The sequence below is a fragment of the Cryptomeria japonica genome, chromosome 3, assembly GCF_030272615.1.
Source record: "Cryptomeria japonica chromosome 3, Sugi_1.0, whole genome shotgun sequence".
NCBI lineage: Eukaryota > Viridiplantae > Streptophyta > Pinopsida > Cupressales > Cupressaceae > Cryptomeria > Cryptomeria japonica.
The window spans coordinates 72651330-72657329 of NC_081407.1; positions in this window are offsets into that span (position 1 = coordinate 72651330).

Genomic DNA, 6000 nt, shown 5'->3' on the forward strand with positions numbered 1-6000 from the left:
GGAAACTCCAAACTTGCTTGCAATCCATTGATGTAGCATTGGTGGAGGGAGGTTAAGTATACAAGACTTGTCTAGATTTTGCTAAGCTCATAGCCCCTATAGACAAGCAATTGTCAAACTGTAAGAATAATTTGATTCATGTTTCTATCTCCTACAACCCAACAGCTAACCTTACCAGTTCTTTGGATGGTCCAATTTTGGTAATCATGGATCAAATTTTGAAATTAGAGAAGGAAAGAGATAGCATAATAAAGTGAGAAAATGAGCTCCAGAATCTCATTGGTCCCCAGTTGGATACTTTGTTATTACATAAGACAAAATGTATTTCTAATACGTAGAAAGAGGATCCCAACATCAGAAGCAATTGAATATTATGCCAGTCTCTTGAATGGATTTACCTCCATTATTGACTCTGTTAAGCAAGGTTGGGATACTTACTTTTCATTTTTTAAGTCTATGTATGCAGACATTTTGAAACTTGTATAGATCCGACATGTGTTTATAGATGTATATAATTCTTTGTGGGCACCCCACTTTGTCATTAATGTCAAAGGGGGAGGAATAAAGTAAAAAATGTATATAGAATTTAGGGGGAGTATTAGATGTATATAGAAGATTCATATATAGGTAAGGAGGATGTGTAGACTTAGAGGCAGATTCAGTGACAACACCATTTTTCACATGAGTGTTGCCATCAATGCCAAAGGGGGAGTTTGTTGGTAATTGACACTCATCTGGTAAAGTCAATGGCATTTTGGGTTGTCATTGATGGCAACTCATCTACAGGTAATTGCAACTCATCTCCAGGTGTTGATATTCCTTATCGAGATTCATTGATTTATCGCATTGCTTTGTTTGGGTTAACCGACTTTCACTATGTACACTCAATCAGTATTCACTTTGCTTCACAACTAGTTAAGTCATTATCTCGGTAACATGCATTTGGAACTTGGTTATGGATAGGATCCGACTAAGAGATCTTGTAGCCCCGATTATTTCTTTCATGGAATTTATGGTAATGTGTGAAGTTCGACATGATCATTGGGATTATGTATGGAATACATTGTGATTCGGCAGCCGAAAGGATTATATTCTTCATTGAACCCGACATGATAAAAAAGAAGAAGGATATTTAAGGAGATCCTTTCAGTGATGGATTCAATAAGTTTTGAAATGCAATTTTGGTTGTGAATCTTTCAAAGATCAATGATATGACTTTTGGTCAGCGATTGGAAGTGCTTGTGTGTAGTTTCCTGTGCATAGGGTAAACCGGTAGTAGAACATAGCAGAACAAAGCATCAACAAAACTGGTACACAGTGAGGATTAACAGAGCTTGAACTAGAACTTATCCAACATGGTTAGATGCTTATTATGAGTTCATTATTGTTTGTAATTATCTCGTAATATTGTGTAAGTTAGTGAGACTTCTATTTAAGCAGTGAGCTCTAGGTAGTTGGCTTGATTGCATGTGCAATCCCCTCAATGTAATATTTGTATACCTTGATCAAGTATATAGATATTGTGGGTATCAAGCCCATCGTGGTTTTTTCCCTTTGTAGGTTTTTCCACGTATAAATATTGGTGTTATGGTGTTGGTTCTTTATGTGCTATTTGGTTTATGCACTTTAACTTTATTTACTGTTAACTAGTTCAAAATGAATAAGTTCAAATCTGACATTGTCGGTAGAACACTAATTCATACCCCCCTAGTGTTCTTGGATTCCAACATTTTGGAACCCCCTAGTGGGAGTTTGGGGGTACTCGAAGAGCATTTTGAAAAAAAATCCTTGTGAAGTAGAATAATTACTATGTAAAAATGATAGAGAGGGAGAGATACAGATAAAGACATATATACAAGAAGAGAGAGAATGCGAGATGAAGAGATATAGAGGGTGAGATAGAATCATAGCTATGTATTTTGTTTCATGATATGCATAACACAAGAACATTATGAGGTTGGTTGTGACCACATTTTGGTCCCAAATCTGTTTGCATATGCCCCATACCATTAATAATTTAGGAAATTATATAAAAGTGGGAAAACTAGCAACTTTATCAATTCCATTGTGGATCATCTTTGGGCTTCACTAGTTGTATTAGCACTGGTAATTCTCTACCTAAAATCACCCATACTTGCATGATAAATGTCAATATATAATATGTTCTCCCATGTTGAATGGTTTTTTGAGGAGGGTGTGATGCTCTTGAATTCATTTTTAATTTGTTAAGTATGAGACATAAATCCCTAAAATATGAGGAACAAAATTCTTATCACCATCAGATCATCTTATTTTGCTTCATATTTGGTTAGAACTTGTTATGCACGTTTGTGAGAAAATTTTAGATGTTAGGACATTCAATATTTTAAAACATATCCTCCTAATAGAGTGAGTTTTGCATTCATATGTTCTCTTGTGAATTTATAACTTGAATTAAGTTTGTGAGGAATCGCTCTAGATTTGGATCTATGACATGTATTATCAAGAATTTATCTTATCCAGTTATATAAAAGATTTCAATTGTTATATTTGAAAGGTTTAAAATGTTCAAATAGTAGTAATAGATTTGGATGTTTTATTATTTTGTTAAAAATATCCTCTTATCCTAATATTTTTTGTAATTTTGACCAAGCTAAGGTTTTTGGAATAGTATGGGAATCACTACCAAATGTGAAATTCCATAAGCTAAATGTCGTATCCAATATTTTCTAGAAAATATGCACAGCTCTATAATTTCCTACAACTTAACTATACCAAAAATCTTGCATGAATTGGATGTCAAGTTGTATATGTAAAGTGTGTTCATGTTTTATAGTTGAAGTTATCCAAATTTTACTTGAAGATTCCAAAGAGCCATGGAGATTATTGTTGGATTTGTATATTTGGTAATCATGTTAAAGGTGTCATTTTATCCATTAGGATTCCAAAATTTTCTTCTCATTCATAAATTTTATTTTTTTAAGTTTTATTAAGTCATGAATTTCTGTTGGAATAATGATATATTTGTCATTAGTGAAAACACTTATTCGATTTTGAATGGTTACCGAGCTCATCACTCAGTCTACAGCCTATACCGAGCATTCAGTAAAGCTCACCGATTAAACAGTTCAAACCGAGTAGTAAGACTGTCACCGAGCATATGAGACAAACAGCAGTTACCGAGGAGTCAGTTTAGACTGAGTCACCAGTGGTTACCGAGTGACACTATATCTACCGAGTCACCACAGCTACCGAGTTCCAAGCTACACTTCGGAACTAGTATGGACCGAGCTTCTACTCTTACCGAGAGCATGACGATGCCGAGTACTGTAGTGGACGCCGTGTATCAGAAGATCACCGAGCCAGCTTGAGGAACCGAGTATCTACCGACTCAGTAATATTTTGTTCACCTATGTAAGGCCGACTTAAGAATGAGTTTATGTTATTAATTTGTATGAGGCCGACTTTATGAAATGTAAATGTAATTATGGATGGTATATATATGTAATGTATTATACCATCTGTAGTATGTATGTATGTAAGATGTATGGATATGCGAAATTAAAAAGAGCAGAGCAGAAACTGCATTAAGGCAGCAGACCAAAACATTTTCGCAGAGTCAGTAAAGGAGCAGAATCGACATATCTATCTCAGAAGGAGATCAATACTCAAAGGATCTTATCAGCAATAAAGTTGTAAGTCAAGATCTACTGTTTCATCCTAACAGTTGAATCAGTTTGTAAATCCTTTTACCGGGTAGACTTAACAGTCTTTTGTAAATCTCTTAACCGAGTGCATACTTCATTGTATGTTTGTAAATCCTCTAACAAGGTGGACCTAGCAGTCCAAATTTGCTTCTAACAGGGCAGATCATCAGAAGTGATCATTGTAAGCCTTAACCGGCCAACTTTTACTGCAGTACCAAAGTTTTGTGGGTACCATCCCCACCCCAGTTTTACTTTCTATTTGGAAGGTTTCTGGGTCACCAAATCTTTGTGTTATGTGTTGTGAATGATTATATTTTCATGCATGCAGTAGATTAAATGAATGAATGGTTTAATATATGCAAGTGCAGAAATGAATTAAAAGTTTTAAGCATTACTGATTCACACCTCCCCTCTCAGTAACTTGGTTAGTCCTGAATATTTTCAACAATTGGTATCAAAGCTTTGTGGTTCTCAGAGTAAAAGTTTGACAGCTTGAGAAAAGATCAAGACAATGGAGATATTCAGACTTGACAAAGCTATTGAGAATGAAAAGCTAGATCTGGAAATGGCCATAGCACAACTCAAAGAAGCAAGAGAACATCTTTCCCAATCCCTAAAAAGAAGAAAGGAACTAGCAAAAGAAATAAATGATCATGAGTATGTTGAAACAAAAATTGAAGATCTCTTTCCTACAAGCAGTTCAAATGAAGTAGATGAAGCAAACAATGCAATCAAAGAACTCCTAGAAAAAAATGGATTACTGCAAAAAGAAGTAAGGATGCTAAGAAGAGAACAGGAAATTCAGTCTGCAAGATTTTGTGAAATCTTGGAACAAAGGAATAAAATGCAAAATGAAATAGAAGGAAGAAACAATGAAATTGTACAGCATGAAGATCTCACCGAGCAACTCTCCAATGCAAATGAAGAGATCAGAATTCTCAAAGAACAGAATGAAAGTTTGAAAAATGAGCTAGATATTCAAAAGCAAGCAAATGAAAGGATGATGAAATCTCAAACAGATCAATTAAATGAGCAAAATCTTCACAAACAAAAAGGTAACGCTGGTCTTGGTTACAATGAAGAAGGTGAATCTTCCGAGCAAGGTAGCCAAAGAAATCAAAGACCTACATGCAATTACTGTGGTAAGACAGGTCACACATCAAACAAATGTTGGAGCAATGGAAAGACAAGATTCAAAGGCAAATGCTACAGCTGTAATCAGCATGGTCACAAGGCTAGTGAATGCAAGAAAAAACCAAAATTTGAAGGCAAATGTCACAAATGCAAGAAACAAGGTCACAAGGCATCAGAATGTAGAACAAAGACATTCACTCCGACAGAACAAATTGTCAAAGCAATATTTGGTTGGGATTACAATACTTGGTGCAGATGTCATTATTGTGGAGAATATGGACACATTGGGATGAATTGTACAAGGCATCATCTAAGGAAGAAAGATACAACTATAAGATGTTATACATGCACTGAAATCGGACATATAGCCAAGAACTGCATGAACACAAAGAAGGTTGAAGATGAAAAGAAAGCTAAAGCTGACAACATTCGGAAACAGATGAGACAGCAGTGGGTTCCTAAATCTACCGAGCAGGATAATTCAAGCAATGGTCCTGTCACTCAAGAATTGGGTGACCCCACCATTACAAATTAGATCCATTAAAGAAGATAAGGAACTGCATTTTCAAAGCCTTACCATAAGCAGTTCCAAAATACAAAAGCATAATCGATGAAATCAGTATTTCCGATACATACAGAAAAGTCACTTACCGAGTTGAATGTTACCGAGCATGGTAAAACTGCAGACCTTACCGAGTTAGGTCAGTCTTACCGAGCAATCGCTAAAGTCATTAAGTCATCTCACCTACCCACTTATCAAGCATTAATGATAGAATTTTAATAAAAAGGGCAAAATCGACTTCATTCTTCACCGCGTTATTTAGCATTCGAAGAGCTTAGGTTTTCAAAGTGCTTAAGGAGATTTAAGACGAATTTGCAGCGAAGGATCTAAAAAGAACTCGTTCCACTCAGCAATGACTTCCACTAGCACCACCAGCAGGAGCAAGGTGAAGAAGACTTCCAATATGTTAGTGAAAGGAGTTAAATGGACAGCGCTGAACTTCAAACTCGTTCCAGCAATCGCAGAATCACTCGACCCAAGTGGAGCACAGTCCAGAATTCCTTCCAAGGTACTTCTTATCAATGACATTCGTACTCATTTCAAATGCACTATTCAGGAGTTAGGGACTTTAGAAATGGACAATGCCCTAAGTTAGCTATGTGTTGACAAAACCCTAAA